Source organism: Prinia subflava, chromosome 14, assembly GCF_021018805.1.
Source record: "Prinia subflava isolate CZ2003 ecotype Zambia chromosome 14, Cam_Psub_1.2, whole genome shotgun sequence".
NCBI lineage: Eukaryota > Metazoa > Chordata > Aves > Passeriformes > Cisticolidae > Prinia > Prinia subflava.
This window is the reverse complement of record NC_086260.1, coordinates 3917400-3942692: the sequence shown is the minus strand read 5'-3', so window position 1 is coordinate 3942692 and position 25293 is coordinate 3917400. Positions and strand designations below refer to the sequence as shown.

General features: G+C 42.6%; 1 protein-coding gene across 9 annotated transcripts in view; it reads right to left on the bottom strand.

Annotated features, from left to right (window-relative positions):
• FOXP1 (forkhead box P1) overlaps positions 1–25293 on the bottom strand; it is a 379483-nt gene that overhangs the window by 124202 nt on the left and 229988 nt on the right. The window contains exon 1 of one of the 9 annotated variants that reach the window (XM_063411795.1): positions 596–798. The exons of the other annotated variants lie outside the window; for them this stretch is intronic. The gene's annotated coding sequence lies outside the window, so the exon portion shown is untranslated. Of the gene's footprint in view, positions 1–595; positions 799–25293 lie in introns of those variants that run through there. 9 annotated transcript variants of the gene reach the window in all.

Here is a 25293-nt window from a genome sequence, read left to right as displayed (position 1 = left end):
TCCTTTTGTAGTACCACAGGTCTAAACAATAGTCATATGAATGAGATAATAGCCATGCTTGTCTCAGCAGCCTGATTTTTATTAGCATGAAATTGGTACAAATATTAGCGAGGCTGGTTTGCATGTGGTGCCAGAGCCACGATGCAAACAATTTGCAGAAAACAAAAAAGCCACTCGGTGGGTTTGCACCACTTTTGCTGCCCAGAGCAGCAGCCACGTTTCCCTTCCTTGGGGGGGGTGTTGTTGTTTGGGTATTTTTGGCAGAAGTGCAAGGATAAACTGCAGCACCTGGCGGGGATGGTGGCACATGGCTGCTGCCATGCCAGAGGGGCATCGCAAGGTGACAGCCACCCCAGAAGAGGACTGGGTCCTCGCCACAGCTCTCCAAAGCCATGCCAAAAACCCCACCCTTGTCAACACACCGCCATAAACAACCTGAACCGGCTGCTTTTGCTTCAAGCCGAAGCAATTCCCCTCTCCTGCGCTGCAGGCTGCCTGCTCAAGGCAGCGCGTTAAAAGTTCAGCCCTGCCTGCACGCTCCTCTCCTCTGAGCGCTCGCAGAGAAAATGAAGAGTTTAACAGAGTGAGCTCTTACTGTCTGCCTTTAGATTTCCGTCTTCGCGCTGGAGATGTTTCTGGCTGTTTCTGTGAAGCGGGGGCTGAAGAATGGTAAAAAGATGTTTGAATAAACAGGAAGTGCTGTGCAGCCGGAGCACAGGCTGGAGGGAGACGCTGGAGCACTGCCCTTCGCGGCAGCCACCGGGCTCTGCCTCCACAGTAGCAACCTCTGCTTTTACTAAATGACAAAGAAACCGCAAAGCATTCCTTCCCTAATTCTTCCCTTGCGAAGTGGTGAGATCGGCCCGAGCTCACAGGTAATCTCAAAGCTGGGTTTAGCACTACACCCGGCACAAAAATCCAGGGACTCTGCACTATTAAACCCCCCCATCTGTGAGCAGAAACAAACAGAACTAATTATGTCCCCAACTAGACCAAACAGCAGCCAGAAGCACACCTCGCTTCTGTATCTAGGCAAATTCGGATTTGCACGGAAGTCCAGCCAAGCTTGACGTTCCTACCCTCGACAGTGCTGTGACTTGCTGTGGAAACTGTTTCGGGAGGCTGGCCGGGCTGCAGAGATGTTTTCTCTAACTGCGTGAACTGAAATATAAACAACCGCCCAAAAAACACAACCCATCTTGGGCGCAGGGACTTGCATTCAGCATCTCCCAAAGTGTAACTTCAGCATTCCGGCAGATGCCACCCCTCCTTCGTCATCTCCTTCCCCTCCCTAAAACAAACTACCTATTTAGCTGGAGATGACTAACTAACCATCTCCCCACCCAATTATCAAAGCCCTGTCTGCTGTCATATTGGTGACATGACACAGATATTGTCAAGAAAAAGTAAACTGGGGCTGGCACTCAAAGGCAGCTCGTGAAGAAATGAGCAGTCGAACAGCCATATTCAATAAAAAAGAGGAACAGGATTCCTTTAGAAAATGTATTGCTGTTGTGGCAACGTGCTGCTGCCACTGAAGGGACTGATTTGTTATTTAGCATGTAGTCTTGGACTGTCTGTCATTCTGGGTGCTAATGCTCTGCTAAAATAACTCATTGGGAGCTGTCAGTGGGATGTTTACATAGGCCCCCAATCTTTTCTTCATACAAGGAAATTTTTTACTGGAATTCATCTTCTTTTGATCTCACATTCAAAGCAACAGCAGCTTGATAGACATGCAAGTCTGAAAGCAAATCCAGACGCTGAAGATAAACCGCCAGAGTATGACAGGCAGGAGCATCTAAAGCTTATAAAAATGAAGAGAACAGCATGTCGTCTGAGTATTACAATAGCAGAAATCAAGAGACATATTAGGTGGAACTGATCAGCCACAAAAACAGTTCAAAAGGCAGATCATAGAAACAGAAGACTAAGCTAGAAAAAAAATAAAATTGGAAGGATCTGCTTTACAGAGGCATCACCTCCTTTCTGAGCACCGCGGCGTTTCCGCTCCAGCATGTAAACTTAAGGGGAAAAAAAGAACAGGGCTGGTGCTGTCTCTACTAACTCAGCAGTTCTTACCTTCAACTCACCAATTAATTTGCCGAGTGTACGTTTCAATTACGTGTTATTCAAAGTGAAATAAAAACAGGACACTGTGTCACTCGCATCTGTAGCCCATCCCTCCCCAACACCACAGGGGTGGGGAATTGGTGCCTCTTTCCTTAGGAACTGCATCCCCCTGCAAGGTGCAAAAGGGGCCCTGGCCTGAGCCCCTGCCACCATTTTGGCTTCTTCATCTTTCCAAGGGCTGATTCTTGGGATGCTCCTGAGCTCTGCCTTTGCCACCGGTGCAGAAATATTAGTTCAGAAGGTAATTTTATTTCAATTTAATTACATGTGCCACGGAGTCCACAGCTATGTTCCGAAGGCGACACTTGCCAGGAAACAATTGCTGAAACTTTCTCTAGAAACCCATACATTTTTAATTTTTCTTCCCCAAATAAGCTTCTTATTCTAATTGAAGTCAGCAAATATAATGAAAAAGTAATTCTCAAACAATTTTGTACTTAGAGCTATTTGTTAACAAACACTGAACGAGCAGCAGTGTTAGGTTAAAGGGCAGCAGGATTCCACATTATAATTTAGCCTGCGGTTATTTCTGATTAAGAACACCCTCCAGGACAGCAAAGCAAGATCTTCTCTTGCAGCAGGCATAGCTTTTAAAATTAGCCTCTTCTCAATAATAAAACCAACAGGAAAACTGTGGATTTAAAACTGTATTAACCAATTTGAAGTGGTGCAATCAGTTTATGTCTTGCTTTCTGCAAACCACTGTTCCCTGCCTTAGTCAAGTTTCAAATGTAAAAATGCTGCCTGGATTCTGAAACTGTTGTAAGAAAGTCACCTTCTGTCATGCTTATGTAGCTATCTAATGTGCTAAAGGCTGATTATTTATCTTTAAACTGTACTAGTTTAATCTTTTAAGGTCACCACTAATCTGCTCCAACCTTTTAAAAAATAGCAGCTTTCAAGACTTACTGCTGGAATCACTAAACTCTGAGCTGAATGTCATTGTAAGGGATACATTAGCCAGAGTGAGTGTAGTTTTACAATGTAAACACCAAATATAAATCCCCACCTAAACGAGAGGAAAAATATGATGTCCATGCCAGGAGAAATACCAGTAAATAAGGCCAACGCCGTATTATTTCACACAAATATCGTTCCAAATCATGTTGCTATTTCTCTCTCCTCCCCCCTCCCTTCCTGTGCAAAACTTGGGTATAATTTAAAGTATCATTAGGTGTTTTTGCTTTATCTTTCCCTCTCTCAGCAGCAACTCTGCCTGCCTGCTGCGAAGCCTCCTGACCACATTTGGAAGTTGTTGTAAAGCCCAAAACCCCCTCACAGGTTATTTGTGTGCATGTGCTGCACAGCGGCCTTTTATACTCTTCTTTTTCCTTTTCCCCTAGACTTCTTCTGGACTTGAATGTCACAGTAGACCTTGAATGTGAAATGGCTTCCAGCTAATTGCTTTAATTGCTTGAAGATGTGCAGGCAGGTGAAACCTGATCCCCTTGGCCATTGTAGAGACCAGGAACAACACAGGAATGTTTACACAGTGGTTTGAGTTTAATAGACAGTAGAGCTGAGTTTCAGACAGCTAGCAAAAACACAGCTAATAGGTGACCTCTTAATGTAGTCCTCCTTTTTAAAAACAAAATACAATTTCGTTTTATACAAGGCAATGTCCCTAAATGCCAAGGTTATCTGCTTGACTTTTTGAGTGAGCATGCACTGCGTTGCACCTGACATTTACACCAGAAACTCTATCCTGAATGCATTTCCCTCTACCTTAAAACAAAAAGCACTTTATGTGTCAGTCACCTTACAAACAGATTAGAGCTGGATGGGGTTTCCTCGTAAGTGCAGTCATTTTAATTTAAAATTGAGTGTTTCTCACCACTGTCATATTCCTTCCCCCTCATCCCTTGGGCACTCCTACCCTCTGGTGGGCACTGGCACAAGTCCTTGGAAGGGTCCTCTGGAAAGGCCAAATACTTTTACTGCTTTTCCAGAGCTTTTACTGCTTTTTCCAGAGCTTCCAGCACATTTGCACCACACTGTTAAGGCACGGACTGGCTGAGATGCTGTTTTGCAAAGGCACAGTTTGGTTTCACACACGGCACAGATTCAGCAGCTCTTCCTCAGGCAAAACTCCTCCTAACTGAGAACTGCAGCATTCGGGGTCACTGACGATCAGCTTTGCTTTCCAAGAATCATGAGGTAAGTAAAACACACTCGAAACCAGCCAAAGAGCAGGGAGCAGGTACAGCACAAGTGTAGAAAGCAAAGGCTGAATTTGGCAGCAGCGGTAGCAGAAAGGTATTTACTGTAGGTCTAGTCCAAAAAACAAACACTGAAAACAGGTAATACCAAATAGTCACTTTCCTGGCACAGGAACTTCAAGTTTTGTTGCCAATCCTAAAAAACAGTTAAAATCACTTGTATTGAGTGAATACCAGCCGAGAAATGACATGTATTGTATCCCAGACAAAAAGGAATAAATAAAGGAGCATTTATGGAGGAAGGTAAAAGGAAGGCAACCTGAGAATAAGACTGGAAAAAGCACAAACACACTGAGGCAGAGGAGATGAGGCCAAAGAAACACGTATTTGATACGAACGAGAAAGGAAAGCAACTCCCTGCCACACAGCCCTGCAAATAAAGGGCATTTCCAGTCTGATCTTAGCAATTCCACTCAAAAAAGTTACAAATTCTCTAGTGCTTTTTGCTGGAGATACCAACCCCTTGAACAGAAGCAAACAGAAACAGGAGGGAGGCTGCTCCAGCCACTCTGGATGCAAACTGTGGCTCCCAGGAAGACAATAGATGCTGGCTGCTCTGCTCCACCTTGCCTGCTATTCCCAATCCTCTGAAGCAAATGAGTAACTGATCTTAAATAATACAGAACAAAGGGAACAATAGGAGCTGGAAAGCAAGCTGGGATACTTGGGAACATGCCTCTTTCTTTTGAGAGAAAATCTCGGCGGCACACATGCACACACAGAGTTATAGAATCACAGAAGTTGTCCTGTGCTGTCCCCTCCCTGCCCATCACCTCCTTCAAAGCTCAAATGCCAGCCACTGTGGGGTTTTAATACAATTTTTTTCCCCTGTACGGCCTAGAAGATTAAGAAAAAAGGAGAAAGCTCAGAATAGGAGGGGGGAAAAAAAAACTAGAACAGTGTCAATTTGAAGATTTAGTATAAACTAGTCCAAGCCTGTGGGAGGAACGCTAAGTGGAAAAAGTAAACACGGTCCCCCCAAGAAGTTCCCCTGGAAGCTGAGCAGGCAGGCAGTGCCTGGTACCGCTGCCCCGCGCCCGGGGAGGTCAGCGCAGCTATGCTAAACTGACAGGTTCAGTTTACAGCAGGCCAGAACTTTGTTTGGATATACTGGCCTTGCTCACCGCCAGCTTAACAACAGATGGCTCGAAAACTTTCATTATGTTGCAGAGGGCTGAACTGCAAACAATCGGGAAAACTGTGAAAAGTTTAACTCCCTGCGAGCCAAGCGGGGAAGCGCTGCCCTCGGCAGCCGGCGTCTCCTCCCGCCCCGGCCACGGGCGCCTTTAAATTAATTAAAGCAGGATGGGATGATTAATCATACCTGCGCACCGTCCTGGGGATGCCTGGGAAAAAGAATTTGCGATTTGACAAGGTCATTTCAATAAAAGTAGCATTCCAAGAGAAAATGGACTTTGACGGATTGCAAAGCTGATTTTAAACCTTCCTCAAGCCTCTGGCTCTTGGAAAGTTATAGAAAGTTTCTGCAATAATCCTCTAATCGGGGTTTATTAGGAGCTTTCTGATGAGAGTTCTTCCATCTAAAGAAACAGAGCCTCTGTCCCTCATATTCCCATTTCAAACTTTCACCCTCCATGGCAAGAGAAGGCCACCAAATAATCTAACATGCAGATCTGAATATGATTTATCCAAATCTGTGTATAATTTAAATATTCATCTAACTGATTTGATTCCTATGCACCCTAATACCTTTTAATGCTCTAAGGCAGGTTATAAATGCACCTTCCAAGGTTTAATTCAATTGACAGTCTTATATACATCTCATCACTGAAAACGCATTATTCTATATTATTCAAGAAATGAACAAATCTGTTTTCCACAAATGTATTTTAAAAGCGACTCTTTCCTGTTATTGAAAGAAAATTGTGTTTATTACTCCTTTAGCATAGTGTAAACTCATAAACGTCAACAGAGAGTACAAGGAAAACTGTCAACTAAATATTGTTTCCTTCATGAGCTGCTCTTCCAAGTCAATTACGCCTTTCAACTTCTGGGGCATTGTATGATAAACTGGCAGTAAAAATCATTCACATTAATATACCATGGTGCCTTGCCTGCAAAAGGTAATTAAAGAAGTAAATGACTCATAAGAATAGACATATTAGCTGCAAAATGAAAGGCAACTGAGCTGCCACATGAAAATATGTACCATTAAGATACTGCATTTTCATATTCCTGTAATCAGCTTCAGTAGACTAATGCTTATTTAATCCAGTTCTCGCCTAAGTCCATCAACAACTGTTTTTTGCTGTTTTCTCCTTGACTGAACATTATGTGTGCAGGTTTGGAATAAATACTGCAATAAGATTTTTGCATAGTCAATTGAAGAACAGGTTTTTTATCTTTTAAAAACTATTTTTCTTTCCTACCAAGAGGAATACAGCAGAGAAGGATACCGAGAAACCCCACGTTTCCTGGGGTTTTTTCAGTGCCAATGTGCTTTGAGTGAAATATACACTCCAGTCTAGCACTAATCATTTTGATTTGTGGAATTCAGCAGGAAATCAAGGCTCATCTTCCAACTTTCCTATTCTTCATACAGGAAAGGTTTGCTTTGTTTTCATTAGGGTTAGAAAAATTAGGCTTTCTCTTTCTTAAGTCTTTGACACAAGGTGGGGCAAGGAGAGGAATGGGCACTGCTGGATTTGTGAGGAGATGGAGCTGCAGGCTGGGGAGCCACAGGGGCATCACCCCCAATGATTTGCTCTGCCCAGCCCAGCCTCAGCTGACAAGACCCAAAATCCAAACCCACACAGGCACCACTTTGGCAGCAGGACCAAGCTCAGCACAACACACTCCTGATTTTTGGGAAATGCCATTGCTGGGAGCTCACCCTGCAGTGCACATGTCAGCCCACCCTGTTTCTGTAGCCACCACATAAACCAAAGCATTTTGGTGAAGGACTTCCCAAGTCCATCCTTCTCTTCCCAAGGGGACAGCAGGGAGATGGTGAAATTCAGGGAACAAAGTACAATCATCTCCAAGAGAAAACACCCTGCAAAATACTCAAACATTTACAACTCATCCCGTTTGTGAGCAGTCATTAAAATATTATTTTCATCATAATAACAGCTCTGTAAGGCCAAGATCCAAACTGCTTTGGACTGCTCAGCTCTCACAATTATTTCCTTTTCTAAAGCATGGGGTGGAGTGAACTCCAGCATCTCAGCTATTGCTACGGTGCTCTGTTGACAAATGCTGACTTTCCTAAACGGCAGACGCTGTGTATGTACCATCCATCCTTTATTTATTGTGCCCGACACAGGTTTATCCTTGCAAAAAGAGATCTTTCAATAAAAATCTTCACACATTGCTTCGCAACCTGCATTATATGTTGCTTATTTATCACTATCAGTACGAAATAGTGTAAGATTTAAAATGTAGGATCAATCATTATTTAAACTGTATTATTGCTTCTCCATTTGAGTAGGCATCACTTTGTACCCACAATTAATGAGCTCTAGTCCTTTTTCTAATTAAGGAACAAAGGTTCTTGTGTGCACAGTATAGAGTGACACTGTCTAGAGAACACACATTTAAATAGAAGAGAATCCTTCTAATTACCTTACAATAGGATTTTTCATATTCAGGAACATAATAGGATCAAGAAATTAAAGCATTTCCAACAGCATTTACAAATAAGTCATTACAAAACACTGTTAAAAGGTAATAATGCATCCTTAAAAACAAGGAGACCTTATGGAGACTACTGCCTAACACTTCAGCATTTACAGAATTAACCTTTCAGCACTGATACAGGGAAAATGCAACACAGAAATTATTTTATAGATGTGTATACACAGAGATAAATTAAAAAAAAAAAAAAAAAAAAAAAAAAAAAAAAAAAAGAAAAAAAAGAGGAGTCAGCTATTAGAGCCTAAAACACTTTAGGCTCACACAGATTAGGATCCAAACACGTAATTAAGAAAGTCAGAAAGGTAACCTGGCTTTATCCAGTAATTAGGGCTGTTAGAAATCGGATACTGTCTCTTAAAAGTGTTACAAATACACGGCACTACTAAATAACCTGCACTGCTGGGAAAGTATACTCGCTATCAAGGGCAAAGCTGCTATACACTGAGGTAACAGTAAATGACAGACTGTTGTTCAAGTCCATTAGCTGCTATGTGATAGGAGCACATTCACTAGCACACGACCTGTGAAAAATCTTAGATCTCTTTAAATCTTTGAATTGGATTGCTGCATTAATTCTTAAGAACTGCAATCCTTCAACCAAGTCAAATTACCCTCATTAACAGGGGAAAAACTGCCTCTGCAATAAGTTTTAAAAAAAGAGATATTTATTACCTATAATCACTTTCACGTACTTCACCTGTGAGTGTGACAAACTGGGACAACAACTTGAGAGGCTGGCACCAGTTCAGGTGCTGGTGGGGCCGGGGTGGAGGGGACGTGCACGGACATTCCGCAGGGATACGCGCGCTTCTGGGGGAAAAACCTCAATGAATGTTCTAAGAAAAGAAAAATCACTGAGAATATGCACAGGCACTGAAGCGATCTGTGTGTGTGTGCCACTGAAATAACCGCAAAAGAGGAGGGGAAATTCTTCAGTTATTCAAGGCTTGATTAGAACACTACTTCATAATTAGGCGTGTTACAAGTATTGTCATCAACCAGAAAATTCATGTACTAACTCAAAGGTCTCAGAAGCAGGCTCAAGCCTTCTATTCATTAACAACATCTGCTATTAATGTTTAACCCTCATAAACTTGTACCAAACATTCGGCATTCAAAAAAACCTTAAAAATAAATATTTTGCTGTGCTGTGTTCATCCGCGCGGTGATCTGCTCAGTTCTGCAAATATCAAGAACCACTACAACAGCCAGAGAGATAATGGTCAAATATTTGGTCTTTGTTTGAAAGAAGATATTCCTTTCTCCAGTCACTGCTTCTCTGCACTTCAGATACTACAGCTCCTGAGCCAGGCCAGTGCAGCACAATAAACAGCAGTGCAGACATACAGATATACGTGCACCTATACGATGGTATGAATCATTTATTTTGAAGATGAAACTCCCTGGAACAATTTTCAGGATGAGTGTTCTAAAGGACCCTCTGTTTAAATTTTTTTCTAATTTAAAAATGAGCGTTCCTGGGATGAAAGATTCTCTGTGAAATGGGGAGCTGAGTAAGTCCAGGATCCAGAAATGAGAAACAGAGCGTTTCATCTTCATTTTACTGCTGTGAGTCCAGATGAGAGCCCTGATCTCGCAGTCAGATCCTAATGGGCAGATCCTTGGAAGGGTCTTTGGAAAGACTCATTTCCACCGGTGTGGTTTTAATGTAAGCGTTGCAATCTGCTTGTGCAGGCTCATTTACAGCGTGGAGACAGAGCTAAGTGGTGAGCTAATGCTCACCCTCTAAAGGCTCCTGGAAGCGCACCCGGACATCCCCCGTCCCCATCCCGCTTCCCGCGGATGGATGTGGGCAACACAGCCCCTGCTGGGCCCATCCTGGCTCCCAGGGGCAGCCCTGGAGCGCTGGTGGGCAGCTCCCACAGCTCCCTGCCTTCCCTGCTCCCTCCTGCCCGCTGCGCAAGCCGATCCCCAGGTCTGCACAGGGCCTGGGATTCCGGCATCAGGCGGGTGGAGATGCCGCCTGCACTCATCCCACCATCATTTTCTAATCTGCAGCAACGCCAAGACACAAACCAAGCCACAAAAGTAATGAAAAATACAGCTCTTTTTGTCTTCAAACATGACATTCATGGCGGATTCACTGTCTGCATGTTGCAGCGCGCTCTATTCTTAGCACCGTGCCTTTTAAAGTTAGGCCCATTATTTTCTACGGTGTATCAAGATCAGTATGTATAACATATGCCATATTGTTGACACTTCCCTGGATGTACTGCACACCATATGCCTAAAGCACTAAAAGGGGTGATGAACAGAGTGGCAATACTGAAAGGAGAACAAGATACACCGAGCATGTTGAATGAATTCAGTTATATAATTCAGCCAATAAGGGTTTCCATACATTTAACAATCTCCTCTCCTGCCCCCCCTCCTTTTTTTCTTCCCCCCCTCCCCCTTGTATAAAAATGAATTTAACAACTTTCCACTGTGAAAAGTTAACACGCTGGACACGTATTCAAAGCAAACATTTAATCACAGTGGGCCCACCAGGTCTAAAAAGTATACATGTAAAGATAGATCATATATAATCACACCAATAAAACAAACAAAAAAGGACTATTCATACATTTTAGCAATAAACTAAAAAAATAAAACATACAGTTCTGCTCCTGCTTCCACTTGTCCTTTATTTTACCTTGCATAAATCTATACCCCAAGTCCAATTCCTAGAACTAGGGAACATGTCATCTTGCCCATCTTCAGAGCTTTATTTACTAGTTTCTCTACTAAGAATTATTATTTGAAGAACCCAGAAACTAATGCTCTCTTACACTACAGTATTTTTGTCCAAATCTTCTGGAACGGATTATAAAATTGAAATGTAAGAAGGAACACAGCCGAGCTATATTTATAACACGAATGCTGCTCTTCAGCAGCTGATACATACACATGTGTATCCTCATTTCTATGCCATCCCTCAGCACGCTCTAATGGGTACACTAGCTGCATACCCGTCATTAAAATAAAAGAAAAAAGAGGAAAAAAAAGGAACTGACTCATCACTGAGAACAGTTTTGACAGTACTTGCATGCAAAGCCCTGGCAGAGAGGTTCAAGTTATTTGGTTGTGACCGGATACAAATCACAAACTTTGGACTGAATTATTAATTAGAGGGAAGAAATAAACTTGCAAACTCTCAGCACAGGTACAGGCTGATGCACGGGTGAGCCCAAGGCTCATCTCTGAGTTTAGTCCTTGCAGTTATGGGCTACCTGGAGGAAGGAAGAAAAGCAGGTATCACTGCAGGGAATTCCCACCACCGAGACACTGACAGGGTCAGGGAAAGAGAAGAGCGATGCAGAAACACCTGGCAGGAGCACACAGGACCCTTCCAGGGGGAGAATTCCAGCTGGCACCAAGCACAGGGGAGGTGTAGGGAAGCAGGCTGCTCCCCTGGCACACCAGCAGGGCCAGCTCCTCACAGGGATGCTGCTAATGCTGTGGAGCTAATGATGCCACGCAAAGCTGAAGCTTCCCCGTCCTCTGTCGTTAGTGCCACTATGCACCCACAGGCAATGGATCAAAGGGGCTAAGAGAAGATAAGGAGAATCCATTTTAATTTCAAAACATGAAAATTCTGGCACGGGAGATCACTACAAAAGATCAGTTCTGTTATGTATCCATGGTGTGTTGAAGGGGAATGTTGCATTTTAAATGTACACACACGCATACCTATTTATCTGAGTAAGCAATATCATTAGCAGAATAAAACAACCTAAAAGGAACATGGGCCTTTTGTTAAAGTGGAAGACAGAATCTTCTTCGTGAAAAACATCAAAGAAAAAGAACACATGCTCATGTTTAAAAACAGTCTACGCCTAATACAGAACATCAAGATGTTAAAAAAAACCAAACCCAACACAAACCAACAGAAAACCCCCCTTTGTTTCACGGTATTTTCCTTAGAAACAAACTTAGTTTGTTTCCTGCTGACCAGGAAAGGGCTGCCAGTGCCCATTTAAAGCACTGGCTGTGCAATCCACTTAGAACTCAGATAAGAATTAATACACAGAAATTTCACATTGTCAAAATTAGGACAAGTGGCAGTTTTTTGAGTGGAAACATCAGTATTAGGCCAGAAGGTAAACAGAGGAGTATGTTCCAAAAAATTAGAAAAGGAAGGGGTTTAGACAGGCATGCCAGTGCCTGCTCTGTTCCTGCCCTGAGCTTTCTCAGGGGGAAAACAAAACAAAACAAAGCAAAACAAAACATCTTCATTTTGCAAAAGCTGCGACTGTACATCTATTTGCAGAGGGAAGTGGTGAGCAGGCAACACCTCCTGTCAGCATCCCTGGGGCTGTGCCTTCAGTACATCAACACTGGCCATGAGATGTCAAGTGAGGGTGTGAAAAAGCCTTTTACCTTCTGGTCTCCAGCTCGGGGCAGGTCCAAGTAGAGCACAGCCAAACTTTCTACTGGCTGCTGGCGGCGTTAGTTTGATGGACTCGGTCCAGTTGCTTGTGGACTACTGTCCATATTAGGAAAAAATCCCCACTTGATGCTGGCACCGGGATCCAGCCCTATCCACAGACACCAGCAGCACTACAGACCTTTCCTCAGCAGCCAGGTTGAGACACAATGATCACAGCCATGTCAATGTGCCCAGGATCCTTAGTAAACAGAACCCTACAAAGCCAAAAACAATTCTACCATGGCTAATTAAAACATCTCCTGTGCTTGCTCTGTAAGAAAACCCACACAACAACACATGAGCAACAAACACAAAAGTTAAAAAATCCCCTAAACCACCCTGTGGTGAACTTTGTTTCCTTTTCCGAGCGGCCCTGGTGACGTTTGCAGGGGAGCTCGGGAGGGTAAAAGGGCATCACCACCACGGCAGCTTTTAATTCTGCCAGGCAGATCCCCCAGACCTGTAATGAGCGTCTGCTTCCTACCCACCAGGCCATTAATCACCCAGACTCCTAAAAGGTTCAATTCATGTGCCCACTCAGGGAACTCATGAGATGCCTGATAGTCATGTGTCATTCGAGAAGGGAACAAAACTGTATTCTTCTCTGAACTGAGGTAGCTCCTATTACCAAGAGACTGTCTCCCCTGGGAGCGACCACAAGAGCAAAATGAAGGAGAGCTGACTCAAAGCTCTGCCTCACAAAGACACATAATTGATGCAGAAGGGAAAGGGAGTTATTAGGAATCTGCCACTACCCTTATTTTGCCAATAATCTGGGGAATTGGTGAAAGGGTTTTAAAAGTGGTGAAAAATATCTCCAATTTTTACTAGATAAATCCCAGACAGACAGGCTGCTCTCCAGGAAAGACTGCCCTCCTCCTTGGATAAGAGCTTGGCAAAAGCAAAGGAGGTTTTTGCCACCTTAAAATTGGACCATTTCTTCTCATGATTAACTTCACTCTTCCAGGGACCTTTTGAGCAGCTGGAGGTGATGCCTGGCCTCTTATGCGTGCTCACAAATCTTTTGCTTCTCTTGATATCCCCTGCTTCAAAATCAAGATCCTTATCTACTGATGCTCTTAAAAGCCTGGGAGATACCAACCTGGGTCTACATGAACCAGGGGTAACTGACCCCCCCAGACTGGGCTGAAACGTGACACAAATATATCATTTGACACTGCCATTTCCTGTACATGACAGCTGGGAAGAAAAGGGTACGAAAAAGGGAAATAGGTACTTTTGCAGCTTAAAAAATAAATGGTTATATTGCTCTGCATCTGATAGAAAATTAAGGAAAAACAAGCAGGAAAAATTCTGCCCTCCTGCTGCTTCTTACTGCTTTTCTTCCTTTAATTACTGCTCTACTAGGTAAACTAGTGGATAAAACTGAGAAAAACATAAAAACCTATGAGCAGCCCAGCATTTACTGCACATCCTTGTTTTCCTGGCAATAGTCATGCCTCAATAGAAATGTTATCCACATTCTCTTTTTTCAAATTTTTCCCCTTACAAAATTCAGCTACAAACTAGAGAGTGCAACTAAGTTTCAGGCAGCCTGGCACATTCACTGCCACTGGATGTTTTACCTTTCTCACTAGCACCTTTTGATCTCTCAGGCTTTGGGAACACTAAGCTGAACTGATCTCCTGCTGTAATTCATAATTACCAATTCACAGCTATTTCAGCACTCTGTAGATGCCAGCCTGCTGCTTGGGTATCAATACAGAATTGAAAAACGCTGATTTTTGTTTGGCCAGTTGAGATTTTTTCAAAATTTTCCCCATTCCTCCACAGCGCTACAAAAACCGTGCTGAGCTGCCGCTGTCGCCGAGGAGCCAACCTGGATGCTTCGTGCTGCACACAGCAAAGAGGAGGCTGCTTTCAAAGGGTTGAAAAGGGGGTTATGATACATAAACAGCCCTTCTCAGGTTCAAAAAAATCTTCTCTTCCCATTCAGCATCACCATTATCCCTATTGGTTTCCTCTGCCTGCAGCTGCTCCCCAGCAGGCAGATACAAAATGCGGCTCTGCGGGCGACGGCCGTGCTCAGCCCTCTCCTCTTGGCAGGAACGTGTCACCACGATGATCTCGCTCCAGCACAGGAGAAAAAACAGCCATGGGCCACAAAAAGCAGCCACCATGGGCCACAGCTCAGTCCCAGCCCGAGGAGGGGGCAGAGCTGCCTGTGTGGGGCTAATGGGGCCGTCCTGGTGGCCACCTCTGTACCCACAACACAATCTTGGCTATTGTTCTACAGCCATGAAAAATTAAGCTGGATGGTTAAAGTTTCCCACTCCAAGTGTTGATATGAGGCCCTGTAGTATATTTTGCTCTCATGGCTTACCTATGAGACCTTCAGCAGAGGAAGTCCATGCTGGGAGTGAATGTAAAATACGGGACCGTGCAGGCTGCAGAGAAAGTCTTAACCAGAGTGTTTGAATACTTTAAAGTGTTTCACCAGCAATCCTTCATTAGGCCTTTGCTCCAGGTTCTCTTACAAACTACTAGCAGCATATATTCCCTTCAAAATCATCCTAATGCCCTTCAACAGAACTAAAAAGCCTCTTGTCCACCATCTGGATTTTACAGACGGGGCAATGAAAACACAGAGATGAGAAGAATTCAACATTGGATACAAGCAATACTCATGAATTACAAACAGACAAGTAGTTCTGAACATTGAGAAGTTGAATTAGATGCAAAAAGCCTTTTCTTTTGTTGCTTACTACCATAACTAAAACCCATTCTGGTCCTCTCTTCAACACAATCCGTGAATTTACAAATTGGTAAATCCTCGTATTCATTTTTTTGTGCGGAAAACAAAACAGAAAATGATCCTTTTAATCTTCAAACAACCTTAAGACAGAAACACTTCACTATCTCCCTGTTTGGTGGGGAAACATGCCAAAATACCAACATCCCTGGCTGAAGCTTGTCTGTGCTGCAATTTAACACTATATGTAAGTCCTCCAGATCATCATACATAAAGAGAGGTCTCACAACAAAATCCCAGCCTGAAATGGTCCCTAGACACTGGGAAAGTTCAGGTCCAGATCCACATCCAGGTTTTGTATCTCAGGTTTGTATCTGAACCAAATATAAGGATTCTCTTGACTTCTTCCACAGAATAGTCTTTTAAGACATAAGACTCCAGAACCAATAAAAAAGGTAATTTAACAATATCTCTAGTGTGTCACCAATCATTTAAAGGGCCTTGAGGCTGCTGCATTCCCACTACAGTACAGCAGCTTTCCCACCCTGCTGGTTTTCAATTGACACCCTCTGTGCTGATATTTTTTTCCAAGTTAAGCCTGATGGCATTTTTTAAGCTTCCCCTCACAGCTGATGTCCTCGGCTTGTGCCACCGCCCAGTCCCAGCAGCGCTGCCGTGGGCAGTGCCAGGCAGGGCATAGCTCTGCTGGAACCCACAGTGGTGGCACCAGGGGTCTTCTCCTCCCTATCCCCCAGGGCACAAGGTCCAGGAGAACATGAGAAACTTAACTTTCAGTCAAGAAGTCAAAAGGGAAAAAAAGATTTTTAAAAAACCTGAAAAAGAAACCCCTATGAGGAGGTTGTTGATCAGGATCTCATAGCAATAGCTAACTTCAGAAACTTGCCAGTGTACCTATCCCTTACTGAACAATCTGCTTTTTTTTTGCCAAAAAGGCAACAAAAAATACAAAAAATGACTTTTTTTTTTTTTTTTCTGGTCTGAGCTCGAAGACTGCTCAGAAGATGGAATATCTGAGACATGGGAAACACTCCCCTGATCTTCACTTGGCGTGAGTGGGATTGTCATCAATTCAATCTTATTTTCAGAAGTCCTAGGCACAGCTCAAAGGCCAGGAACTGCTGGCAGACAGAGCTGCAGCCTGTGCCACCACCAGCCCTCCCAACCAGCTCCTGCACTGAGGTGAGCACAAGATAGGCACATCTACTCCTGAACACTACAACCTCTAATAAATTTGCAAAGCCCATTGCTCCATCAAAGACAACCATCCTGGCTCCCCAACTCAGTTCCTGACGCAGAGCAGCAAGGAGTGTTATTAGCAGAAAAGGGTGGAACATCACCACTTAAAATCCACTTACCTACTGCATGTGAAATTAACAGTCACTAAAAAAAAAAAAAAGAATATCTTCAAAAAGTTTTCCTTTGCAAATACCTAAAGCATACCCCACCACCAGAGTCAGGAGGAAGTTTTCAAATGGGTAACTGCTAAATGAATATATCTGCTAAAGGAATCAGGGGGTTTTGTGCACTCCAAGGTTATGTGTTTAGCAGGCTTTGATACTTCAATGAAAAATTGAGGTGGCAATGATTTGCAGACTAAATTAATGTTAAATACTTCAAAGAACTGGACAAACAAGTCAGCAGCAAAAATTTTATAGGTTCACTTCCTTCAAGGGAACTTAAAGAGCCAGCATTTTATTGCTGTGAATTCTAGTCACTCCTTTTACCCCTCAGCATCTGTTTGAAATATGTAGTAGACAATTGCTTTTTTGGCTCTGACTCAGGTGGTTGAAATACAGGACAAACAGACTACTGTATATAAGCTTTCCTCCAGCAATGAAAATTTTTATTAACTCTCTTGCATAGCAAACTCGGCTGCCTAGCTTCCAATCCCTATAGAATCATCAAGGAATGTGGCTACTTATTAATTCCGGTGGTCAAGCACAGGGTGGATATGTTGAGACTTGTCTGCAATACGTAGCCTCACATTTCAAAAAAAATCAAGAGGAAAAAAAGGAAAGCTACAGAGGGAAGGAAAAACATAAATGAGTTCTGCTTAGTTCATCATTCATAAGTGTAAAATTCCAAGCTAAATACTAGCTCTGTACATAAATATGTCAGCCCTGTCAGACTTTCCAGCCAAAGAAAACAAGGTCCACAGTGGTGGGGTTCAAAATTACCCTCAGAGCCATGAACCTGCCCCACCTTCCACTGCTGTGTCAAATTCAGGAGTTTTCTCACATTCGTGCTTCATAAAAACACCCGGCAGACACTGCCTAAAAATTACTCTTCTCACCCCACCCAGCTGAAGGACTGGGGAAAAGAAAAGATCAAGGCAGAGGTACATAACACAGAAAGGAAGGTTCTTGTTCCCTGGGAGACTTTATTTAGAAGGATCCTGGCCACTTGAAACTCCTACATTTCATTGCTTCTGCATCCTCCACACAGCTTGTGTAATGGTGACCACTTCTTCAAAGCTTTTGATCCCTCAGAAGTGCTGTGAGGTGTTTTCCAGCATTTGGATAAAACTCCCTCTTCAAGTTGTGGTTACAGGCCAAACTGAGCCAACCTGAGGCTGTTGTGGTGCTTTTAGCCTTCTGTTGTGTTTCCAATGTCATAAATACCTAATGACAGTGGTCAACATTTAAAAATAAACACTTGCCACGTATTTTCTACACAAAACAACTCCAACTGTCTGAAATCTGCAGGTATTACCCATTTTTGCATTTTTTGCCAATATTTAACACATAGATTATTAAATAGCTGGACTTTAGTTAAAGCTCCCCTTGAGTTGTGTTACATTGTCTGGGAGAGAAGGCCACAATCTACAGCTAGCTGTCAATTTTCTCCAGCTAATTTCCACACCAACAAAGTCAATAGTCTTTCCACCAATGCCATAAATCAGAGAACGGCTGCTACATGAAGAGAGCAAAAAGCCATCAAGGGCTGCCTATAGCCCAGACCTCTCTAGTATCACATGTCCCATGAGGCTGAATCTCCCTGGTCTGATCCACCACAACCTGAAGCAAAGTCCTTACATAATTTTCTGGTCATCACATCCTATAGGTATCCATTCGACTTGGGTATTTCTTACAGTTTCTCCAGAGGAAGGCACAGAGGAAGATGCTTCTCACCCCTTTACTTCTACTGCAGCTGCTGGGTAAGAAGAACGCAACTCTTATTTCTCCTATTTCTTGCTGCCAGTACAAAGCAGGGTTTCCCTTCCAGCTTTCAGCTCCTGCTCTGTGTCTCTCTGGGAGCAGAGGCTCTCCAGCACCTCTGTTCATCTGGCGAGCACTCCCAGCGCTGCAGAATGTCAGCTCACGCAGGGAGCACCCAGCCCCTCCAGCAGCCCCCTCGCAGACAGATACAATTACAGGCATCACATGTGGCTCTCCCAGATGGTGGCCAAACAGCACAGATCCCTGTCCTGGGGCTTGTTTCTGTACAGACAGTGAGTGTCCCCATGGCTCTGAGCACACCGGGTACCTGGGCCACCTCCAGCTCCCAGCTGGCAGCCGTGGCCACCAGCCCGCAGAAGTGTGCCCAGGCTCCCTGGGCAGCTCATCAGGAAGCACTGTAGGTGTGCAGCCTCACGGATACGTGACCACTGCAACTCACCCGTGTCCAATTTCTTAGAAAGGGATTGTGCAAAGCTGCAATCCGCTGGACCAAAAAAGGTAAAGCCCTGTGACCCTTAGGAGACAACCTCAAACCCTCTCTCCAAACAAAGCCTGCCATGCACAGGGTCTGACAGGGAAGTAATTGTGGTGCACAGCCACACCAGACTTTTCTATGTCCTCTGAGTCATTCTGAGTCCAAAAGAAAAAGCATCTTCTCCATAAAAAGATAGGTGCTAGATGAAAAAAATGTGGAGTCCCGAGGAAATATCAGGAAATGAGATAAACAATCACATTGGAAAAGGCTATTCATACCATTTGTTGAATTTTCCTTCAACCATTTATCCTAAACCATTTATCCAAGACAGCCAGCAGATCATGGCAGTATCATACTACAATGGTACTCCAACCAAGTGCTGAAAGCTGCACCCAGAGTAAACCCAGAGTAAATGCTGTATCCTCCTCAGTAATTACTATCTGTCCTTTTGTCACTGCTACAGGTAAGGAAAGGAAGCAAAGTACCTGATCTGCAACCTTCCCCAATACATGGAATGCCAGAAAATCCAGAGAGAGACAATTATAGTTTAGAGAGCCCAGTCAACCATTTAATCCTTTCGATGCTGTACTTGGGAGTGATACATATACTGAAACCATAGCCAGATATAACTGGTCCCAGATGCAGGAGAATACTTAAACAGGAAAACAGGCAGTATTTTCTGCTTAAGCTGGTCTATGCAGCAGCCTGGCACGGCCTGAAAGGTCTTCAGTCACCACCACAAGGGCTCTGGATCTCTCCAGCCCCTCACATTTCCAAGGTGTCTGAAGCGCTTTACAGAACTGTGTGTTACCTGTGTCTTAGGCAAATGAAGCACTAAACAGAAGTACCAGATTAAACACCACACATAAATCTCATAATAAACTGTAAAAACAGTTAAAAGCAAAAGCATGGTAATAAACTGCTCCTGGAATTGCCTGATCTTGCAGCCATGAGCTTAAGGATCTGCTTCAGTGCTAGTGCTGCCTTATCCAGTTACACAGGGTGTAAGAGGACCACAGGATCACAGACTACCCTGAGCTGGAAGGGACCCACAGGGATCAGACCCCTGTCCCTGCACAGGAGACAGAAAGAGAGAAACCTGAGGGTGAGCTGCTACAGGACCACAAAAAGCTTTGCCTGCAAATGCTTGTTGTGGTTTTAACACCTCGTGCCTGCCAAGTACCACGCAGAGAAGGGGATGGGGCAGGTGAGCACACCTTGCTGTTTTAACACTTTGGTGCAGGTACCCTGAGAGGTTTCTGTCACCCCATCTCGTAGAGACAAACCTTGAGCAGTGCAGGACAAAGGACACGCCAGGCTGGAGATGGACTGACTAGTTCTATCAGCAATATGTCACACTTGTGAGGGGAACACTGATCTTCAGAATTTCCTCAAATTGTGCTAAGGCACTTATTTTCTAGCCCAAAAGGACCTCTGGAAAAACACAGCAAAAATCCTGCCTGATTTGCTTATACTCCATTTTCTGGATAAAAATATGGCCTTTTAATTAAAATGTTGCCACCTGTCATCTTGTACCTTTTTTTCTTTGGTTTTTGGTGCCTGTACTCTAAATTCTCACGTAAGATTCAATTTCAATTCCCAGAATAAAGCTGGATACTGCAGCTTGCATTTGGGATGCTCAGCCCAACAGTTCTAGGAGTTGCCGAAGCAGCAAATCACCTCAGACAGGTGCATAACTTAACAACATCTATCTGATAAAATGCCACCTTCTTACAGGACACCCCAAATAACGTGCTTTCCCTAGAATATCCAGAGTCTGATCCATCTGTTTTACCCCTGCCTTATGCTGGCTTAGCACCACTGGAAAGCAGCAGCAGCGTTACACAGATGTAAAGCTGAAATAAATCCAGGGAGACACAGAGACACCACAAGCACACCGAAATTAATGTGCTTTTCACTGCTCTTCGTGTACAAACACACAGGGAAAAGGAGGAATAAAAAATTTTTCTTTTCTTCCCCGCTTTTCGCAAGTTCCTGGCTATCATTCTGAAATGTAGATATTCCCATCATGCCTCGGTGTTTTTCAGCCCCATGATGCCCTCACTTTTGATTGTATAGATGAAGTTGAAGTGCACAGGGTATTTACTGATCCAGTTATCTTGTTCTGTGACAGGCAGAATCAATCAATCAAGGGGCCAGCTTTATGCTTACGTATTCCAGGCACATCTCCGCACTTCAGGATACGAGATCACAGTGTTATCCAGCCAAATTTGATCAACAAATGCAGTTCCCCTGTGCCACAGCAATCTCAGATGAAGATGTTATTATGTGGAACTGAGCAAAGTGATAAAGACAGTACAGAAAAGGGAGGAAAAGTCAAGCTGGACCTTTCTGACAGCCTCTATATACTACGGCTGCAGCATCCCTCTTTCCAAGGCTAACAAAAACAGCACATTCCCAAGAAGCTGTTGCAAAATGCTTTCTGGCCACCCTGTATCTGTTGGTACTTAATGAAAGAAACGTTATGCCACAGAGTTTGCTAACATGTTTTTAAATGTTGGACAACAGATTACACCCCTTGCCACTGTATTTATGGAGATATTTATAACACAGGGTCACACACTGCATTTTTCATCACTCCGCTGAGAACAAGCATATCAAAACCTGAAAGTCCACAAATGTATTTTAACATCACAGCTGGCTTAAGCAACCTTTAAGTATTTTAATTTTAAATCCCAGCTACAAAAAGATGTAGTTGAATGTGTAAATGTTGAAATCTGTCTAAAGGAGAGTTGACACGATGCTTTTATTTTGCCAATAGCTTTTCACTTTGCTATTGCCCTACAGATTTTTTTTTTTTTACATTATTTAATCCAAAATACTATCTTTTTGATTCTACCTTTCTTTGCATTTTAAATCTTTAATGGGAGCCTTTGGCAGTCCATGGGCACAATTATTAGATATCTGCTGAGAGAAATTGAAAAATTAATCATACTTTTCATTTTATATTTCGGTACTATACATAAAAATTATCTGGGCTTAAAGCTGCATTCTGTGGTCTGTCGATATGCTCTCCCCAACATGGTAAATACTATGCAAGAATCCATGTATCTCATATTCAAATCTCTCCAGCTAAACAGATATATGGAGAATGCCATGTTCTCTTTTCAAGTGCAAAATTTATTTCAGATCATTTTTCAATTAAAAGGCATCTGCTGCTATTTCTTCTGTTATGGACTGCCTAAAAAATCACTGTAAAAAGTACCCAAGACTAATCACATGGATGATACTGAAGTTGTTTATTACCCTTTTATGGACTTGGGTACTTAAATTACAGTTTTTCACAACTGTATGCAAAATGTGTAACATAATCTTTATGCAGTTTATTATAGAAACTGATATATGCATTAATCTGACCTTTGTCTAAATAGACCCTTAACCACAGGGAAAAAAATCCAAAGGCATCTATCAGCATGTGAGCAGTATCAAAACTGCTAAATCTATTAACTTTGTTTTCCTTTTCACTATTATTAAACTGGAAAGCAAAATTCAGCTGGAAAATTATGCCATTTGGGTTCTCTTGTCATCATGTAGTAACTATGAGAAATATATGTGGAATAGCCAAATGGCCAATAGACAAAACACCCACTCCAAGTGACGTACTGTTTTCCATACCACTCAGACAAAATCAAAACAACAGAGCTGTTGCAAACAAAAACAAAATAACATTTCCCATAAGCATTCCAGACAGAGAAAATTTACAGGAAAAGAAAGCTGGGAAAAGACCCAGAGTGATGTGAGTGTTTGTACCTCCAGCCATAAAACCCACTTCTGGTCGAGCTGGTAAACAACAGTTTAACATTAAAAACACATAAAGGCTCACCATCGATTAATTGTCAAACTTTGGAGTTAAAGATTTACAGCAGCTGAAGGGCTGCTGGTGCTGCTGCCCTGGGCCAGGGGGGTTGGATGCTCGTCCCTCCTGCCCTGCACTGGGGCAGATGCAGCCAAGGACCCTCATTTCATTCAGAAAAGAGCAGGATCCGGCACGGGGAAAAGCTCCAGTGCTAGAGCAAGGAGGGGAAAGTAAACAATCAGGTTGATTGCTTCAGAGCAGTGTGTTCTGCAGAGTTTAAAAAAAAAATTAAAAAAAAAAATCCAGCATTTTTTTTTTCTTTCCGGAAAGTCCTTCCAACTCTCAGTGCAGCCTGGCGGAATAACAACTTTAAAAAGTGAAGATGTCGCTTTTTTATAGCTGACTCACATTTATATAACTTTGTTAATGCATCTGCTCCCTGGAAGTTACAGTATCTGTGTTCAGCTGCGATACCTGCCCATAAATCGCGGCAGCGCGGCGAATATCAACAGCTGCATTTTACTATTTCAGCCTGTCAGTTTACACTGTCTCCATCACGGCGAATTCCTGTCAGCTGCACTCTCGCTAACACAATTCCTGTGTTTTGCCTGGCAGTAAATGGACGCTCCTGCCCCAGCATCATCTAAACAACTCTGTTAACATTTGCCCCCGAGCGTCTCTCTCTTTGTCCAGTCCCTGTCTTCTAACAGATGTCATCCAAGTCTAATCAAGCATAAAATGGTCATAAATATTTCTTTCTGGTAGATTTCACATTCGCATTTCATGCAGGGACATGATATTTTTCTGCTACCTCCAGGGAGTACCTAATGCAAAAACCAGTTACTTACATTCAAGGCTCATGTTCCTTTAGTAAAATGCAGCACATGTTCTCAGTTCAAAGACATAAAAAGGTGCAAGACTTTATCTTCTTTTGTTTAACTGCACCCTTTTTTTTTTAATAACATGTGCCACAGCTTCCATCTAGGTATGACATTGTCATTTGCTTACCAGGCAAACACACAATGCTGAATTTTGACCCTGCCACTCTCTCAGGCACAAACATTTTTGAATTTCCTACTCCCATACATTAATTATTGCATAAAATATAGAATTTTTTTTTTCTCAGCTGTTTCATTTGCCAAGCTATTTAAAGAATTCACATGCAAAAGGCACTTCACTGTTTTGGTTCTTTTATGCAAAATTTTGCAACCTACCTCATCTTCTTTCATTAAAAACAGTTAGATAATTCTAGGATACAAATATAAGGCTCATGCCTATTTAACAGTTGATAATCACGAGACATAAAGCAATTTCCGGTGCTTAAACTTTGAAACTATTTTCAAGATAATTAATTCTTCTTGATGTTAGAATCATCAGAAAAATTATATTTACCCTTGGTAAACTTGGTAAATAATATGTCAGACTGGAAAATAAAACTAATCTTTGATTATTCATACAGCCATGTGTCTTATCATTTTTTCCCCTTTATGTCTGGCACAGCAGAAATATGCCACAGCTATTTAAAGTGAACCACACAACACTTAAGGATATAGATCACAACAGTGGAGCTGTTTTTCCTCTTCGTTCTCCACTGAGCCTAATATTTGATTACTGTTAGTCAAATCAAGCTTTCAGGCAAATAATCTCCATTTCTTAAGTTAATGAGATGTGGTCATGTTGACAACAGCTTGCAGAAACTTTTAATTCCAATTCCTGCAGGCTGTGCTGGCCTCTTTTACAGCAACCACGGTATGAATGAGTCAAATTTGCCAAAATGGCTTATGTAGACAAGTGCACACTTTAAAGAGGCACTAATTAAAAATACCCACTGGTATCATAATTTAAATACCATGAAAATAAACTGTAAAAGTAGCTCAGCTACAATCTTATGACTTTCCTTAGAGCTCGTTTACTTTAACTAGATGATGTTTTATTGCAGATGTATTCCTAGCTAAAAACAATTTTACGTCTTGGAGGAATTCAAGATTTTGATATAATTAAACAATTTATGTTAATATTTGTTTCACATAAGCTATTAAGCAAGCCCCCCAGAACAAGTGCTAATTGAGAAAGATGCAAAGAAGTAGACTGCTGAAGTAAGCAGCAAATTTATACTGTGGATTTACTGCTCTATCTGCAACTTCCCCCCTCATTACAGCCCTCTTTCTCCCTCTCACTCTCTGCTATAAGGCTCCCAGCTGTACTGAATCCCATTAAAACACTCTCCTTGGATGCTGTTATCTACTGCTTTCCTCAAAAAAGGAAAAAAAGGAGAAGAGAGGAGGAGAGGTGGAGCTTGGTATTATTCTCGATGCACTTCCCTGGCCACAACTTCTCCCAAATCCCTTTTGTCTTTCTGTTTTTTTGGCAGGGAATGAGAGCAGCACAGCTGTAGTGTAACAAAAGCAGACGTGAGACCAAAAATAAAACACAAAAAGTTGGTGCTGAGAGGGTTAAACCCATTTAAGGGGTTAAATATGCAATTACCACTGACTAAAACCAGAGAGACATATAGATAAATAGAAGAAATGAAGTCCCCAGGTTCCATTCAGAAGCCTTCATCACATTACTACCAGACAGAAAACTCTTTAAGTACCATTTTCAGATGTTAAATCATTGTTCGTGCAGCACATATTCTCACTATTCC